The sequence below is a fragment of the Hemicordylus capensis genome, chromosome 1, assembly GCF_027244095.1.
Source record: "Hemicordylus capensis ecotype Gifberg chromosome 1, rHemCap1.1.pri, whole genome shotgun sequence".
Classification (NCBI taxonomy): Eukaryota; Metazoa; Chordata; class Lepidosauria; order Squamata; family Cordylidae; genus Hemicordylus; species Hemicordylus capensis.
In genome coordinates, this window is record NC_069657.1 from 371,919,812 (window position 1) to 371,938,165 (window position 18,354).

Below are 18,354 nucleotides of genomic sequence, written 5' to 3' on the forward strand. Positions count from 1 at the left end.
TGCTAAACCCTTAGGCCCTAGTTTTCTATTATATTTAGATTTTATTGAGTTTTTCAGTAGTTACAAGTAACAATGAAGAACTGATAAAATCCCCAGATTCCTTACTGCCCACACCTAAATGATCTACCTCTCTTAGACTACATGAATTTAATATGCCGTGGCATTCAAATGATCAGTTTGCAAACTGATATATACACCCATGTACACACATGTGCATGTACAAATACACATACACATATGCACACAAAACCAACACAACTAAATCAACATCACACAGCAGAAGAAGTGGATCGGGGAGAGGAGCCACCTATCTCACCAAGAGTAATGCTGTTCCACCCAACGCTGAAAGCTGTTGCATGGGGTGGGGTTTGCCTGAAGCCTGTGGGGAGGCAGGGCAGCTGTCCTCCTGTCTGGCATCTTGCCTTCTGCATCTGGGAGGGGATATGCACAGCCAATCAGGGAGGGGAGTGCCATGGCAGTTGCTTCTGGCGTGTCCCCTCCCCACTCAGAACTTGACAGATCTTGGCTCCCACCCTCCCATGTTTCAGTGAGACATTAGCTGGTTGCTCTGGGGACTGGGTAGGAATTTTTTGCTTCTAACCAGATTGGCCTGGGTTGGTGGGTTTTTTTGCCAAACTGAGATGATATGAGGGAATTCTAGGGGTGGGAGTGCTTGGTTAGGAAGTCTGCACTCACTGCCCACACTCACTAGCAGGTGAGCGTGGGCAGGGTGAGAGAAGGTATCTATCAGTGTCCAACTGGAGGCACCTTTGTTGGGTGAAGTGTGATTCTATGGTACAGCCCCTCAGGGTTTTGTGGCCTGGGAAGACTGGGAATGGACTGCTTTTAGGTGGTCTTTTGGCTCATCCATTCAGAGCTGTGTGGCTCGAGGGGGGTATGATCTGGGCGGCCACCTCCTTGGCTCAGGAAACTGTGTGGCGGGAAGTAGGCCAGGCAGCTGAAGCTGATGGTCTCCTCCTGGCCCGGTTGTTTTGCCCAACAGTCAGTGGGGGCTGACAGCACTCAATAGGTGGCTGAATGCCCCTGTTAGGGGTTGGAGTTGCCTGCACTCTTGTTTATGTTTATCTCACTACATTTCCCCCAAAATTGTTCAGTTAATAAAGTGTGGCCCTAGTTCAACCCATACATGTGTGTCCTGTCTTCTTTGGGGTATGGGGGCAATCAGAATGCTCAGTTCACAATATTCCATTCCACTCTCTACTATGACTCAGATGTAAGTATGGAGATAGAGGTGGGGTGAATGCAGCTTCTCAGTTTTGGGAATTGCAATATAAAAGAAGCAGGTTTGGCACCACCGCTAATGTTGTCTTCAAGTGCACCCCTTACTTTCTCCCAGATAAGTCAACTATTGCCATTCACTCCTCATACATCACACAGTCATGGTGATATGTCATCACACAGTGATGTTGCAAAGTTTTATATTTCTGGACTTTGTGGCTCAGAAAACTTGCCTTAATTACTAAGCAAGATTTATGGTTTCCAAAATTCTTCTCCAGTTTGAAAGAACTCAAGGTTTGCCTCTCCCCTTGCCTGCCTCCCAACCCCCTCCCCATTTCCATCTACCCACTAGCCTTCCTTGTTGCTATGGCTTTGGAAAGGAGGATGGAAAGGAGGATGGGAGAGAGGGTTCTCTTCCTACTTCCCCTCTGGTCCCTAGTATGCTGCTATGGTTGCAAGTCAGGCATCAACACTGTAACATATAGTTAATGCCACTACTGACAGGGGACAGGTATTAACATTATTTCTTTATCACTTTTCAACCAAAGTTCTCATAGCCGTTTACATTGAAAAATAAATTATAAATCAATAAGATGGTTCCTGTCCTCAAAGGGCTCAGAATCTAAAAAGAAACACAAGGTGGACACAGCCGCTTAGAGGGATGTGCTGGAGTTGGATAGGGCCAGTTGAGCTTCCCCTGCTAAATATAAGAGAATCACATGCTGCCAGACCAGGAAGTCAGGTAAGCAGGGGCATGGGTGTGTGGAAATGGGAGAAGCTTTGGAAAGAGAAGAGTCTTGCTGGTCCGTCTAGTCCAGCATCCTGCTTCTCACAGTGGTCCAGATTCCTCCAGGAACCAACATGCTGGGCTTGAAGGCAATGGTCCTCTCTCACCATTGGAAAGGAGTCAGGCAAATAGACAGGTAGGTGAGTAGGAGGGAAGAAGGGAGAGGCTTGAAAGGTTACTGGAGGGTTAGGGGAGGGATCAGACCCTGTCATACTCCTGATGACATCACTGGGAGTGCAATGGAGTCCAATTTAGCTTGGAACTGGTCTAAAGTGTTCTGAGCTCAATTCTAAGCTTGATTAGGGGAGTTCACCCCATTACTACTTCCATGAAGGAAAACAAAGTACACTGACCTTTGCAATGGGAGCAACACCTGTCCTTCATGCCTGACATTGCATGAAGACTCACTGAGAAGACTTCTGCAGGGGGTTCTCCTGGTATTTCTTCTGATAAACAAGCTTGCCCCCCACTTACATATCACCTGGCCTAATGAAATACATTTTTGCTTGTCATATATGCCAGTCCCAACATTCTGTCCTACTCCAGCATGACTAAGAAAAATAACACAGGATGGAGCTATGCCACATGGTGTGGCATAGTGGTGCGGCCACATCTGAAGTACTGTGTACAGCTTTGGTCACCATATCTTAAGAAGGATATTGTAGAACTGGAAAACATGATCAGGGACTTGGAGCACATTCCTTATGAGGCTAGGCTATAGCATCTGGGCTCTTTACCTTGGAAAAGAGGCGACTAAGGGGAGACATGATCAAGGTATATAAAACTATGCATGGAGTGGAAAGGGTGGACAGAGAGAAATTTCTCTCTCACACACACAACATTAGAACCAGGGGTCACCCCATGAAACTGAAGGTTGAGAAATTTAGGACCGACAAGAGGAAGTACTTTTTCACACAGTGCATAATTAATCTATGGAATTCTTTGCCATGGGATGTGGTGGTGGCCACTAGCTTGGATGGCTTTAAAAGGGGCTTAGACAGCTTCATGGAGAACAGGTCTATCAAGGGCTACTAGTCTGGTGGCTGTGGGCCATCTGCAGCCTCAGAGGCATGATGCCTCTCAATACCAGTTGCAGGAGAGCAACAGCAGGAGAGAGGACACACACACACATGCCTTTTGCCTGTGGGCTCCCCAGAGGCATCTGGTGGCCATTGTGTGAAACAGGATGCTGGACTGGTTGGGCCTTGTGCCTGATCCAGCAGGGCTGTTCTTATGCCAGGGGTGGGCAAACCTGGCTCTCGTTGTTGAACTACAACTCCCATCTTCCCCAGCCACATTAACTTTTGGCTCAGGATGCTGGGAGTTGTAGTCAAAAAAGAGCTGGAGAACCACGTTTGCACATCCCTGAGCTGAACAGGTGCATTTGCACCTGTTCATGTGTTGCACACATGCTGAATGTTGTGTTGATCACACCCTTTTGGGTTTCAACTGTTTCATGATCACACCTGTGGGGCTTTGAGAAGGTGGCATGGTGTGTGTGTGTGCGCACGTGTGCACCATTGGTTCCAAGGTATTTCAATGCTGTCTTCTATCACTTGGTCTCTGACATGTACAGTGAATGGTTGCTGCTTACTGCTGCCTTCCCTCTCCAATGTGCATGCACCGTTTCCATTGTTTTTACTTCCCTGTACCAATTCTCAGAATCCTTAGTCAGTGGAGATTGCTTCTGAGTTTTGATTATGTTCTTAATCTGATTACACTTCCCAGCCAACTTTGTGCAAGGGCGTGGGGCATTCTGTAGAAGGATCGAGACTTAGTGACAATCTGGATTTGGTGATTGCTTGTGCACCCCAGACAGCTGGAAATGATCATTACTGCAGTGATTTAAGTCAGTGATGCCTCTCGCAAACCACATTTGCTAAGGTGGTGACATCCCACTCATCCACTTGACCTTTGATAGGGCAGGATTAGTCAGTAGTCCAAAAAGGAAATGTTTGGTTCTCATTTCCAAATTAGCAGCAGAAAGGGAACTATTTTCTAATCTGTTCTGTTGGGTAGTTGGGGTTCCTGATTGGCCCTATTTGGATTGATCTCTTAATTGTGAACATAGGACACATCTGGAAAGTTCAGTGTGAGTTGGTTGGCTGGTTGGCAGGAAAAGAAAGGCAGATGAGCACCCAAAGGCATCAGAGTGGTAAAAAAAAGAGAGACTTATGATAACCAGACTCACAGTTCTGACCCAAGGGGGAGCCACCTTCTAGGGCCTGGTGACTTTGTTTACCTCAGAACTTGTTGACTTGAAGCTGATTATGCTTAAAATGTCTCCTTGGAACTGTCAATGTGGGAAGTGTGATCAGCTGTACTACTGTTCTGATGCTTGGAGTTAGGGTGGACTTGCCCATTCAAGATAAGCCAGTCATGTGGGAGTGAGCACGAGTTGTCCCCTTTGCTAAGCAGGGCTCACCTTGGTTTGCATTTGGATGGATGACAATATGTGAGCACTGTCTGCTATAAGATAAGCCCCTTAAGGGATGGGGCTGTACCTCAGTGGCAAAGCATCTGTTTTATATGGAGAAGACACGAGGTTCAATCCCTGGCATCTCAAGGTAGGGCCGGGAAAAACTCCTGCCTGAAACTTTGGAGAATTGCTGTCAATCATTGTAGAGAATGCTGAGCCATGAGAAACTCAAGTATGTAGTACACAACTCTGGGATCCTTGGAAGAAGAGCGGGATATAAATGTAACTAACAAACAAACAAACAAATAAAATGTTTTGACTTGGTATAAACCCACTTCTTACGTTTCTATGGGCTACAGGGAATTATCTTATAACAAATATGCTCACACTGGAGGGAGAGAGGTGTAGTTGACTTACTCTAATTAAGTTGCAGCTAACATTTAAAAGACTTGTGGACTTTACTATCTTCTTTTCAGAGGTATGGGACAATGTTTCTATGTGTACAGTATTTATATGTTTTAACAAGTGCAAAATAAATTATTGTCAGTTAAGCAAAACACAGATTTAAGCCCCATGTTTTAAACATATGTCACTCTGCTGATTTGTATTATATCACCGATCACCTTGCATTTTTTTTAAAAAAGCCCAACAACATTAGATTATAGACATAGAGGTTCTCCACATGAGCAGTGTGGAGAGCCTTACCGGGCTCTGTGTGGAGAGTGGGTTTAGCCCGCCAGGGGCGTAGCAAGGTTGGAGTGGGCCCAGAGACAAGATTTTAAAATGGGGGCCCCCCACTCAAAGTCCAGGGCCTCCACACACCGCAGGCCCCCAAGGATTTAAGTCTGATATTCCAAAATAAGTATGCTGCCTGGAAATACATTTCACTGAATACACACACACACGTCACAATATATAGTGATATACATTGAGTACTATACATTTGTTTTACTTTTAATGCCTAGAACACACTAAAAAGATGAATGATTAAAATGGGCCCCTCGCTGCAGATTAGCCAAGGAGCCTTTCAACCATGCAGGGTGAACCTATGTTTGTTTTCTCAGAATTCTGAACAAATTCAGTCAAGTTTGATTCCAGGAGGTTTTTCACAGGAGGCTTTTAAAGCCCTTTAAGACACATCTCCTCTGGAATAGAGGTGCTGCATTCACATGTTGGCCAGATTTACCCTGAAGTCCCTGCAAGTTATTGGGGAGCAGTTCACACACAAGAAAAATAAAATAAAATAAAAGCAGAAGACATGCTTCACAGTTCTCACTCAGACCTTCTGGGTTACAAAACATCTTGAACATAAGTGCATTTATAAATGAATGAATAAAATAAATATAATACTGTTTCTTCCAGAAGTTTTTGCAATTTTCTGCCATGAAACAAGCCACTTATAGGACTTTTTAGATAGTTTTTTTTAAGCCAGCAAATTTTCCAAGCTGTTTAAAAATAAATATTCAGAGACTTCTCAGTCCCTCCCCCCCCATATCAAAGCCCTATGGCAAGCAGATCCCTATATATCCGGGTGGGGGGGTGGGAAGGTAACCACAAAAAGGAGTTCACACTCTACCTGGCAGCAGGCGGTCTTCTGCTGCAGAGACCAGTGGTGGCCACTCTGGCTGCCTCCTCCTTCCTGGCTGGCTTAGGCCCTACTGGAGTTCAGGCTTCACTGCGGCCTACACGGAGGCCTCCGTGGAAGCCCCGCCCACCCGCCGATCAGCTGAGAGGCGGGAGAAAAGGAGCTCTTTGCAGCTTGTCTGCTGCCTCGATTGCCGGCCAGGAGAACAAGCTGGAGAGCCGGCGAAGAGGGCAAGTGGGTGAGAGGCTATGGGGCTGGGCAGGGGGCAATGGGGAGTCACATGAGGTGCCTCTGGGGTGCCCCTCCAGGCAGTGGGGCCCCCAGACAACTGTCTCCCCCTGCCCTATCGTTGTTACGCGCCTGTAGCCCGCTCTTCCTGCAGACGAGCAGGGAGCCGTCCCTGGGCAGCCAATCCGGTCGCCCGGAGATGGCTCTCTGCTCTTCTGCAGAAAGAGCGGGCTAAGTCCACTCTCTACACAGACCCTGGTAAGGCGGCCTGTACAGAGCCCAATGGGCAGCCAATCCAGCCCCCCGCACAACTACTGGTTCTGTCATGGAGTCAGTAGGAGCAGTGGGGATCAGGGGCCAGCTGGCCCCTGGAAGTCCCAGGAAGCCCCGTGTGAGTTCGTGGAGCATTCTGGGGAGACCCCTGGGGCTGGGAGGCTGCTTGTAGCTTCCTGGTTGGGGGTCTACTTGTGTGCTGCCGCAGCACAGAGCCTCATAGTGGTGGCACACAATCTGTAAAATGGGGTTAGCAGAGCGCTTGCTCCACTAACCTCATTTAAGGAGGGGAACTTAAGTGGGCTAACCGCCGGGAGCCACTTGGCTCCCAGCAGTTCCCACCACCGCAGGAAAGTGGGCTGGGCTCCCTTAGACCTATTTCCTGTGGTTGTGAGAGTAGCCTCTATCAATTTTAAGAAGGTTGAAGATGCCAGAGGCATTTCTTCCTACGGTGTTGGGGTGGATGAACGGGTTACTTAGTAATTGTGAAGCATGCTGGTGATTCTGCACATTGACATTGATTCTGCACATCATCCAGTCAATATGGATAATCACTAGTGGATGATTGCGACTGTGAGTTGGTTGGTTGGAAATCTGTACACCAGGTCTCACGATCAGTGAGACTGGGTTTCTTCGAGTGTGTGGGGAGAGCAGGGAGAGGAGTGTGCACACGAGCAGGGAGGGAGCCCTGGGCGGCTGAATTAGCCGCCCACATGATTGCTGGCTCTTTGACGGAGCTGGTAGGGGCTGGGGGGAGAGCGGGCCAGCAAGCTCCAGCATGCCCTGCGCGAGTGCAGAGGGCATGCTGGCGAGACCCCCAGAGCTGGGAGGTGGCTTTTCACCTCCCTTCCAGAGGTCTCCTTGTGAGTAGCCATGGCGCAGAGCTGCACTGCGGCTACTCACGACCAGATAGCCCGGGTTTGCAGAGTGCTTGCTCTGCAAACCCGGGCTAAGAGGAGGGCTACCAAAGCGGGTTACCCGCTCGAGAACCACCAGGCTCGCAGCCAAGCCCAGTGGTTCTTACGATCGGGAAAAATCGGGCTAGGCTTTCCTAGCCCGATTTTTCCCAATCATGAGAATAGCCCTTCTGTCTCCATACACATTTCACACATTGGGGTTATTCTCACGATCAGCAAAAATTGGTCTAGGAGAGCCTAGCCTGATTTTTGCTGATCGTGTAAACCACTGGGCTTGCAGGTGAGCCCGGTGGCTTACAAGCAACTAACCTGCTTTGGTAGCCCTCCCCAAAGCCCGGGTTTGCAGAGCAAGTGCTCTGCAGACCCGGGCTTCCTGATCGTGAGTAGCTGCGGCGCAGCTCCGTGCCACGGCTACTCATGAGTAGACCCCTGGAGGGGAGGCGAAAAGACACCTCCCGGCTCCGGGGGTCTCCTCAGTATGCCCTGCGTGCTCGTGCAGGGCATACTGGAGCTTCCGGGGTCTGTGCCACCCTGAGCTCCACAGCCCCCGCCGGCTCCGTCACAGAGCCAGCAATTGTGTGGGTGGCCGATCTGGCCGCCCAGAGCTCTGTCCCTCTTCATGTGCAGGGAGAGCGGGCTTAGCCTGCTCTCCCTGTGCACTCTCAAGAACTGGTTCTCCCTGATTGTGAGACCTGGCTCAGTATCTGGGTACTATGCATAATCTTTAAGTAGATTAAGTACTTTCACCAGCCATGTTACACATTACCCAACTGACACTGTCCACCTGTATGCCTTCTCCAAAATCTCTTGGAGTCTAAGCATGCTAAGCAGGGAGCACACTCCTGTCAATGCATTCACTGCTGTCAGTGTGCTGTCTGTGTGCGCAATCATTGGATTTACATGAATTGCAACACCTGATTCTTTTGTTCAAATGACATGTCTGAGCAAGCCATTTATTTATTCCCCTCGCCAGTTCAAACCGGGTGATGGAGAAAGCTGATGAGTGTGCACACTACAGGCAAGAATGCTCTGTCATGCTACATTCTGCTCTGTTACAACTATTGTCTATTGATTCCTAGACTGGGTAGGGCGGCCCTGAGTCCTTCCTCATGATTGGTGAGAAAGGGCTCAAGGCAGGGGTGTAGCTATAATTGAGTGGATAGGTTCAAAGGACCTGGGCCCCCCAGCTTCTGAGGGGCCCTCAGCTCCACCGCTTCCTATTTTCTTCATTATCTCCCTCACTCTGAGGGGCATTTGAGGAGAGGGGAAAACAGAGGAACCCTCTTCCCAAGCTACCCCCCTGGCTTGAGGGAAACCAGGGAGGAAGGCTGCTAGCACTTACCTCCCCACAGATGATCCCTCTCCTCTTTTTGGGCGAATTGCCCGTCCACACGATTGCTGGTAGCTGCTGGCAGTGAGAAGCATTGGGGGATAGGAAGCAGTGCCCCACCACCCAAAACCTCTGTAATGCGCTGCGCGAGTGTGTGGTGTATTGTGAGGATTCCCCTGATGCCAGCCGGGGACCCTGTAGTCTCCCAGCCATGGCTGCAAACAGCCGGGGCACACAGACAACCAAGAAAATGAGGTTAAGAGAGCACTTGCTCTCTTAACCTCATTTTGCAGGAGGGCTCTGCAAGCGGGTTTGCTGCTGCTGCTGCGGCAGTGGCTTGCCTTGGCTGCCTTAGCCCGCTCCTGCAGCTTGTGAGAACAGCCTCCCTAAGTAACATTAGTCCTAGTCACAGATGGAGGAGCAGTGCCTTTCTCTAGTAATCACTGAGGCTATTTCCACGATCAACAGAAAGTAGGCTAAGGGAGCTTAGCGCACTTTCTGTTGATTGTGAGAACAAGAGGAGAGTGAGAGGAGAGCTGGTCTTGTGGTAGCAAGCATGACTTGTCCCCTTAGCTAAGCAGGGTCTGCCCTGGTTGCATTTGAATAGGAGACCATGGGGCTATTCTCACGCTCTGCAAAAATCGGGGTATGAGAGCCTAGCCCGATTTTTGCAGATCGTAAGAACCACCGGGTAACCCGCTCAAGAACCCCTGCCCTCCACGAGCGCTCCGCAAACCTGGTTTTCTAGATCGTGAGTAGCCGCAGCACGGCTTCGTGCCACACCTACGCATGAGGAGACCCCCAGAGGGGAGGTGAAAAGCTTGCCAGCAAGCCCTGCTGGAGCTTGCGGGGGCCAACTGGCCCCCGCTCCCCCCAGCCCCCGCCAGCTCTGTCACGGAGCCAGCAATCATGTGGACAGCCAATCCAGCCTCCCAGGGCTCCCTCCCTGGTCACCGCCCCAAACCGAGTCTCACCGATTGTGAGAAACGGCTCCATATGTGAGCACTGCAAGATATTCCCCTCAGGGGATGGAGCCACTCTGGGAAGAACAAAAGGTTTCAAGTTCCCTCCCTGGCTTCTCCAAGATAGGGCTGAGAGATTTTTACTGTAAACCTCCTTGGGATTGTTTTAATGAAAGGCAGTGTATAAATTTAACAATAAATAAATAAATGCATTCCTGCCTGCAACCTTGGCGAAGCCGCTGTCAGTCTGTGAAGACAATACTGAGCTAGATAGACCGATGATCTGACTCAGAATATGGCAGCTTCCTATGTTCCTGTGTAAACACCGGGCTCGCAGGCGAGCCCAGTGCTCCCAAGGAAGCTAGCCTGCCTAAAACACCTTCCCCTTAAATAAGATAAATTTGTTGCTCATGTGTCGCCGCAGCACATGGTGACATATGAGTAGACCCCTGACCGGGAGGCTGCAAACAGCCTGCCGGGCCCGGGGGTCTCTCCAGGATGTCCCGTGCACTCGCACGGGGCATCCTGGAACTTCTGGGGTCCGGCCGGCCCCCGATCCCTAACACCCCTGCTTGCAATCGTGTGGGCAGCTGATCCGACCACCCAGGGCTCTGGGCAGGATTGTCTTCAGGGAGAGCAGGCTAAGACTGCTCTCCCTGCAGACCCGACAGAAGCTCCTCTCACGGATCATGAGAAGAGCTTCACTGTTGTAGTATTAGCACCAGCAGTAATATAGCTCAATTACTTCATAGCACCCCCCAAATTAATGCTTGCCACTCTATAATGAGACACAATAGGTGTCTATTTGCATGATATGAATGAGCAAGGTTTTTCCATTCCCATTTTTCAGTTCATCCAGTGGGAGCTTAGATGAAAGGAACACATCTAAAGGTTTCACTTTTAACACTGCCTGCAAGGTACTTTTATGCCTTTTAAAGCTTATCTATATGTATTTCAGGATTCTTTTTCACTTTTATATTCAACATGAGTACCCTCACCCATGGGGAGTGCACTGGGTTCTTAAGGGTGCTGCTTACAGATATCATGGCACAAAGAAAACATATGGAGAGGAGCACTTCAAAAAGAAACACACGAAGGAACAAGGACAGAATGTTGGACTGCTTTTGATCCTCGGCAACATCTGTACAATGTTGCATAACAGTGGGTTGCCTCTATATTATATGATTTCCTATGGCTTGCTAGTTAGTCAGCGGAACAGTCCAGAACTCCAAACTAGGACTTCAAGCCACTCTTCCTCCATCCAATCAGACATCAAATACTGCAAGTTATTATCTGATTATTCCTATAAGAAAGATTCATGTTGATTCACTAACCTTTTAATTGAACACAACTTAGTTCACTTTGCATTAAAGTCTAACTTTGAGACCATTCATTGAAGCTATTCCGACATGTGTGTAAAACTGCGCTAAGGAAGCCCAGCCTGGCTTTGCATGTGTGTGTGTGTGTGTGTGTGTGTGTGTGTGTGTGTACTGCCAGGATAGGGCCCGATCCTGGCACCACCGCAGTGGCAAGCCTGCCTATGGAGCCACCCTCAAAAATGAGGTTAGGAGAGTGAGCTGTCTCCTAATCTCATCTTACTGATCACCTGCCAGCACCGGCTGGGGCATGTAAACTGCGGGGCTTCAGGCCAGTTTCAGGGAGGGGAGGGGGGATAATTTGTGTGGTGCATTATGGGACCTCCAGGGGGCGGGGCAATGCGGAATGATGTGTCCAGCATCCTGACCCTCAGAGCTGCCAGCAGCAGCCGATGATTGTCTGGGTGGACAATCTGCCCGCCCAAAGGAAAGGACTGGATCATCTGCAGGGAGGTGGCTTTTTAAGGCTTCCTCCCTGTGAGTCCTCTTGCCCTTTCTCACTGCTCATGAGAAAGGGCTCTTTCAGACCATTCAGAGTAAAGGAATTTAGCAAGATTTCAGCCCAAGATGAGAGTTTCATTTTAAACAAAGAAACGGAGTTTGATGTCCATAATATTTTAGTGTAACTTCCATGGCAATTACATAAATGAGCCCTCAGAATTATTCCCCTTTTCTCTCATCAAGCCTTCAAAAGAGAAGCTTGGAATGTGATTAGCTATTGGGACCAAATCATAAAACTAATAATAGAAGAAGCCATTAGGATTACATTCAGGTAAATGCACATGCTTACGACAAGTTAAGAGTTTAGAACAGATTATAGAACTCAAGGATAATACATATTAGAGCTTCCCTTGAGAGCCACCAATTCATTTATGGCCCTCATTTCTCATTAATCCCCGAATCTTTTGTAGATTAATACAATTAACAGTAAGAATGAACCTCCTATGCTGTTTAAATTAATTGACTTTGTATAGCAGTTTCTCTTCAGTTTTACCAGCAGGAATCTCAGAAATACTTAGTGTCCTTCATCTTGTCTAGGGATGTGAGTGCTGTTTTATTTAATAGGTATTCAAGCCAACAGTGGAGAAAAAATGGAAGCATGTGCTGAAAGATATGTACCATAAGAAATCAAGGGCAAAACTGCAGTAATATAAGACTGGTATATTCTTAAGTTAGTATTGTTTATTTTAGCATTGCTGTTAGTAGTTCTTCAAGATCATACCAAAAAATACTGGAATTATATAGACAACCAAAGCTACCATTGCAGGGAATTACTTTTCCCCAATAGAATGTTGTTGGGAATATGCAATTTCCCCTTCCAATTAGCACTTCCATACAGTGATGAGTGCTTTATAGTTTATATCACTCAGTGATAGAGTGATATACGTGGTGACTGCACCCTGAGCCCCAATGAAGACAGGGCACATTTAGTTGGAGTAAAATAGGGCCACTTTATTAATGTACAGTGGAATAAGACTTGCAACGAGGTCAGAGGTGTATCTAGGTCATGGCAGGCATGGCACGTGCCCTGGGTGCCACTCAAGGGGGGCGCCACTGCCAGTGCCTGCCTGCCACGCACTGCTTCCAGTGAGCAACGGAACCCCTCGGTGCCGCCACTGTCATTACTGCCGGCTGGTTCTGCCACAGGCAGTGGTTGCCACTCACTGCCGCCGCCTCCAGGTGCCCCGCGCTGCAGAGCCATGTCTGAACCCCGGCAACCTGTCCCCAACTCACTACACTATGTTGTTATTGGCGGGCGGACTCCTGCCCTCAGCTCATTGGGCCTATGGGGTGAAGAGGTGGGTTGCTGGCTGGGAAGGAGGAGCTGAGGGCTGTTCAGCAGGCTGCCCTCAAGAGGGAAAGCCGAGGGTCTGGGACGGGATGAGGGAGGAACTGGAGAGGGAGGAAGGGTGGTTCCTGGAACAGTTTCCCTGTTTCAGTGACTCAGACAGGAACCTCCCAAGCTTCGTGCGGCCAACCCGTGGAGGAAGTGGCAGCACCCTCTCGTCATTGCATCAGGGGGTGAAGCTGAAGGGAGCTGATCCCCTGGGAGTCGGACTTGCTGCTCTCGTGAGTGGCTGAAAGGGGAGGAAAGCCACGGGCTCGCTCCACGGCTGGGTGAGAGAAACTTTCCCCTTTGCTGTGCCCCTCCTCCTTCCTCTCATCTGCCCTCAGAGAGTCTCTGCCTGCCCCTTTGCTAAGTGGTGTTTGCTTCCCTCTGCAACAATGCCAGGCTTGGGTGCAGGGAATAAGGGAGGTGTATGTTTATGCTGGAGAAACAGCCCGTAAAACGTGTTTGCTCCATTGTCTGGCCTAGACCGAAAAAAGGGAGATGAAGGTTTTGCCTGTGGATTTAGGCGGGCCTCCAAGCTTCCTTCAAGTTCAGTCTCCAGAGAAGTAAAAACAAAAAACCGGACCCCGAGATTAGTTGGTTCTACCGCACCCTTGCCCAATTCATGCACTTGGTGAGCCACTGTGGAGGAATGCCAAGGGTTGGAGCCAAAGATGAGCCATGGGGTCGCATCTGTTGTTTAGTGGTATACAATGAAGTGAGGACTTTGGGGAAGTAGTTGTGTACGCCCTGCTGGGAATAGTCATGATTTGCCTCATAGTGGGGTCGAGGGAATAATGATTGTAAAATATGTCTGCCCATTAAGTAGTAGTACAGAAATGTTGCGTGTAAGAACTCTTCATGATGTTTGCATCTTACTGTGTGTGGTTGCTAAACATTCAAAACAGTGAAGGTGCTATGTTACTTGTTCTCCCACTTACAGTGAAGATGAGCTGGTTCCCTACAAAATAGTATGCTTTTTATTCTTATTAATTTGGAAGCAATGCTACTTCTTGTGACTGCACTTCAGTCTACCTTGCAAATAAGCTCACAAAAATATTTGCTTGCTTACCTGCCAGTGCATTTGGTTATTAATTTGTGACAAATGACTGACCTGAGAGATCACTTTAATCCAATAAACTCCACTGTGTTCATTTGGGCTTGCTCTCAGGAAAGCTTGCATAGGAGTGCAGCTTTAGAGAACTTCCCGAAAGGTAGATGTGTGAATGGTCATTCTACTTGTCTTGTATACATTTTTGCCTTGTATTGAACTATTGTACCTTTTTGCATTTCATAAACTTTTTGCCCTACTGTTTACAATATTTTTCTCTATTCGAGTATCCATAAGGTATATCCATTAACTGAGGATAATACCTTATAACATCTGATGAAACGGACTCTAGTTCACAAATGCTTATGGCACAGATAAAGTACTAGAAGGCTGATTTGTTTATTGGAGGCTATCCACTAAAAGGGAGAGGAAAATTTATCCTTATTATAAAATGGCTAAAGCAGTGGTCTTCTCAAGTGGAGGCTACTTAGGCAAAGAAATCTATACTGCATGTGAGAGCCATTTCCCACTGTACTAACCTCCACACAGTACTGAGCTTTTCTCAGTGCTGGAAGAGCCATTTGAGAGAGATGGAATACTGGGAAAGACTGCAAGTTAAAATGAATACTTTCGTATTTGAGAGCCTCCATGGATCAAGGCAGACTCTGTGATTTTTCTCTGCTGAGTGTAGAAAGAGAAAAAACTGAAAAAACTGACTTTGATCACATCATAGACCAATTTGTATCAGTGAAAGCAAGGAAGGAGCTACATAATTTTCATGTAGTTCCATAATTTGTTAATTAAAAGTTTAACAAGCTCAACTTGTATCTTTGAGCTGATTTTATTGTAAAGTTATCTGAAAGATGGGTGTCAGATGTTTGGACAGGGGCGCAATTTCAGTGCTTGCCATAGGTGCAAGTTTTTCTGTTGCTACTTCTCTGAATGAGGTATCTAACTAACCAGAGTGCGGGTACTCCTCCTGTGTGGGACCGCCTCCTAGGGAGGTCTATCCCACACCATGGTGAAGGGCTGGGTTCTGATTCGGTCAGGCGCCAGGTCCTGACTTTCTCTCACCGTGAGGCTTTACCCCTCTGAGGGAGGGGCAACCAGACCCACCCCCAACTCAAGCCACCCAAACTCTGAGCTGGTGAGTCAAGCCACTCCCTCAGTGCAGGCCCTTCCCAACCCTTGGGCCGCAAAACCCTGAAGGGCTGGTCCTTGGCCCCCCTCACCCCAAATGGCCCTCCAGCCGAACACCGTTAATCAATCTACCTACCCAACACCTGCATCTCCTGCAAGTGACCGGTTACCTTCAGTGCCTACCTATGACCCAAAACTCCATGAGAAGTAGGTGAAAAACCATTGCAGGGAATTACTTTTCTCCAGTAGAATATTGTTGGGAATATGCAATTTCTCCCTCCAATTAGCACTTCCACTCAGTAATGAGTGCTGTATAGTTTATATCACTCAGTGATAGAATGTCTTAGAGTGACTGAGTGATATACGTGGTGATTTTTTTTATTTACCGGGGGGGGGGAGTAACTGGCCCTATCCACCCCCAGCACATGACCTCCAGTGACTGTTGCTGATTATCTTATGTTTCTTTTTAGCTTGTGAGCTAAAGACAGTGGATCCATCTTATTTATTTATCATTTCTCTATGTAAACTGCTTTGGGAACTTTTTTCCAAAAGCGGTATATAAATATTTGTTGCTGTTGTTGTTGTTGTTGTTGTTATAGTTTATAGACAAGTGCACATGACAAGTGACAGAAATTCTCCCATCACTTTGTGCAATTTGTAAAGTTCAATTTTACTTCTAAATTCTTTTTTTTTTTTTTTTGCTTTACTTTGTCAGAGGTGGAATGCAGCTCCACTGTAACAGTGATCCACTTTTTAATTGATTTTTTTGTTTGTTCCCAGACCAAGTAAAAAGGAAGCAAGGCAATATCATTAGGTTTAAACAAGAACCACAACACCATTAGCTCAATTAATGGATTGTCAATGGAATAATGGTCTATTCCCTTTATCTATCACTTCTTTCAGTGCAGATAAACTTCCTGGATTGAGACTGCAGATGCCAATTCTCTGTTTGTCTCACTCCACCCTTCCTGGTGAGCTCCACCCTGGCCCTCGAACAGCTGCTTTAAGTGCTCCTGGTTTCTCACTGCCACACATCCTAGGAGATGTGGAGGATCCCTGCCCAAGTCATTGCAGAATTCAGAGGAAAGGGTTGTGGTATGCAAGGACAAGACCATGGAGTTGAATCATGAATATTAATGGTTTAATGAGACAGATATTATTTACAGATATTCTTTACAAACGGAGAGGCAAGTGCTGTGTGCCTTCAGTGCTCTTGCTGCTGACTATTTGTTATCTCCACCTCTAATCCAGGGTGCTTTCCAGATTAGGCCCTGCAATGGGTTCATGTTGGACTTCGGAAGTGTGCTTCCGCACTTCCTGCTTTGTGGCACCGCAGTCCCTGTGTGGACAGCAGGATGTCGTTCACATTGCCAAATCCGTCTCGAATTTAATCGCTGCGATATAGAGCTAGTATGTTGTGTATCAGCCGTAAGGAAGCTGCTGTTTTTTGGGGGTTGTTAGTTGCTGTGAGACTGCTTCCCTTGCTGTTTACATTTTCAATGCGACTTGCCTGAACGGAGGCATTTTGCTGCTGTTGAGCAGCTAGTCTGGAGAGCTCCCAGGACTGGAATAAAAGTAACTAAAGCACCATTCAAAAGCTGGCCTGGATCAATGAATGGATTAACCAAAAGCACCACAGTCATCACACCTTGAACCTATTAGTTTTGGGCAGACATCAGTTGGAAGGTGAAGAGAGCTTCACTAGATTGATCTTGTAAACTAGTGATCCTACTGAGCCAAAACTAATGATGTGATCCCACTGAGCCAAAACTTGATGTCTCAAGATACTCCCCAACACTGTTCCCTCTGAGGTGTGCACATGTGCACATGCTCACAAGGTTTTTTATATCCGCTGAGTTAATTTTTGATTCCGCTCAGGTTGAATCAGGAAGTCCCCACTCTGAATGTGCATGTGCACACACTGCCTTGATATTGCCACCCAGAACAAAACTCTCTCTCTCTCTCTCTCTCTCTCTCTCTCTCTCTCTCTCTCTCTCTCTCATTTTTTTCATCTGAGAACACTGCTTCCCAATATCCCCTACTTCTTAATCCCTTCATAATCTTTATTGTTTCTAACAATTGTGACTTAGTTATATTTCTCTGTTTATCCACCCCCACCCCCACTAGGGATGGGTTCCACAGAGAACAGCAGCAAGTAAGTAGGAAAAAATGGCTTGTTCCCAGTGAGCACACACTACTCTGTTTCATGTAAATCTACCAATATTGGGTGGAGAACATGGGGTCTCCTCCACTGCTTGACATTCACCTGTTTCATAACCTACATTTGACATTGGACAGAGAATGTTGGGAAGTGGACATTCTCTATCCAACATTGGTATGTTCACAACACACAGAAGAGGTGGCAGCATACCAGGACCTGGTGGCTTTCTCCTACTTACTTGCTGCTGTTATGTGTTAAACCACCCTAGGGAACATTACTTTTACTACCTCACAATGAGAGAAGGAGAAAAACCTGTTGGAGCTAGGACTTTGGCAGCATCAGCTCTCAGCTTCAGTATCTCATAGTGACCACGGGGGTGGGGTGGGGTGTTAGGGTCATTGATAAATGTGCTGGACTCCTCCCCTCTTTGTTAGGGATGTGCACAAATTGATTTTTTCAATTTGTTTTGTGCCCAAATCGAATCACCCCTGATTTGTTTTGTGTCCAAATCTGTCCTCCCCCCTGCCAATCACCCCAGATTTGATTTGGATTTGATTTGATTCAATTAAGATTCAGTCTGATCCAGGCCACTTATAAAGGTCCTAGGGGCACCAGATTTGCATGGTGGGTAGGTCCCCATGGGTGCCACCTACCATCCAAAATTCAAGGCAGCAGGGCAGTTGTTTGATTTTTAATGATTTTTTTTAAAGCTTGTACTGATTTTGTATATTTCAGTCATAGGAAATAATGGGGATTCGAAGCTGCCCTATCATAGCCCTAACATGGATCCCCAGCTTTCATTCCCCCCAAAAAAAAGCTAAGCTCTAGCCCTTGTAGAAGTGGAGTTATGGAGTAAAATGTGTGGTCACTATTTTTCAAGTGTTTGGATTCTTTGGTGTATAATAACTTTTCCTCATAATGAATCCCTATGAGGATTCATTGCACACCTTCATTTCTTCTGTTCATTTTGACTGTCATTGGGCAGTGCCAACTGTCAACTGCAGTTTGGGACACTCACAGTTTGGGACACACACACTTGAACACCAACAAGACTG

The 18,354-nt window shown here is 47.4% G+C and overlaps 1 long non-coding RNA gene across 1 annotated transcript; it reads left to right on the top strand.

Annotated features, from left to right (window-relative positions):
- Positions 1-6,186: 6,186 nt before the first annotated feature.
- LOC128344817 (uncharacterized) lies at positions 6,187-11,130 on the top strand. Its single transcript, XR_008316070.1, has 2 exons — positions 6,187-6,268; positions 10,699-11,130. It is a non-coding gene; the product is annotated as an uncharacterized LOC128344817 (long non-coding RNA).
- Positions 11,131-18,354: the final 7,224 nt, after the last annotated feature.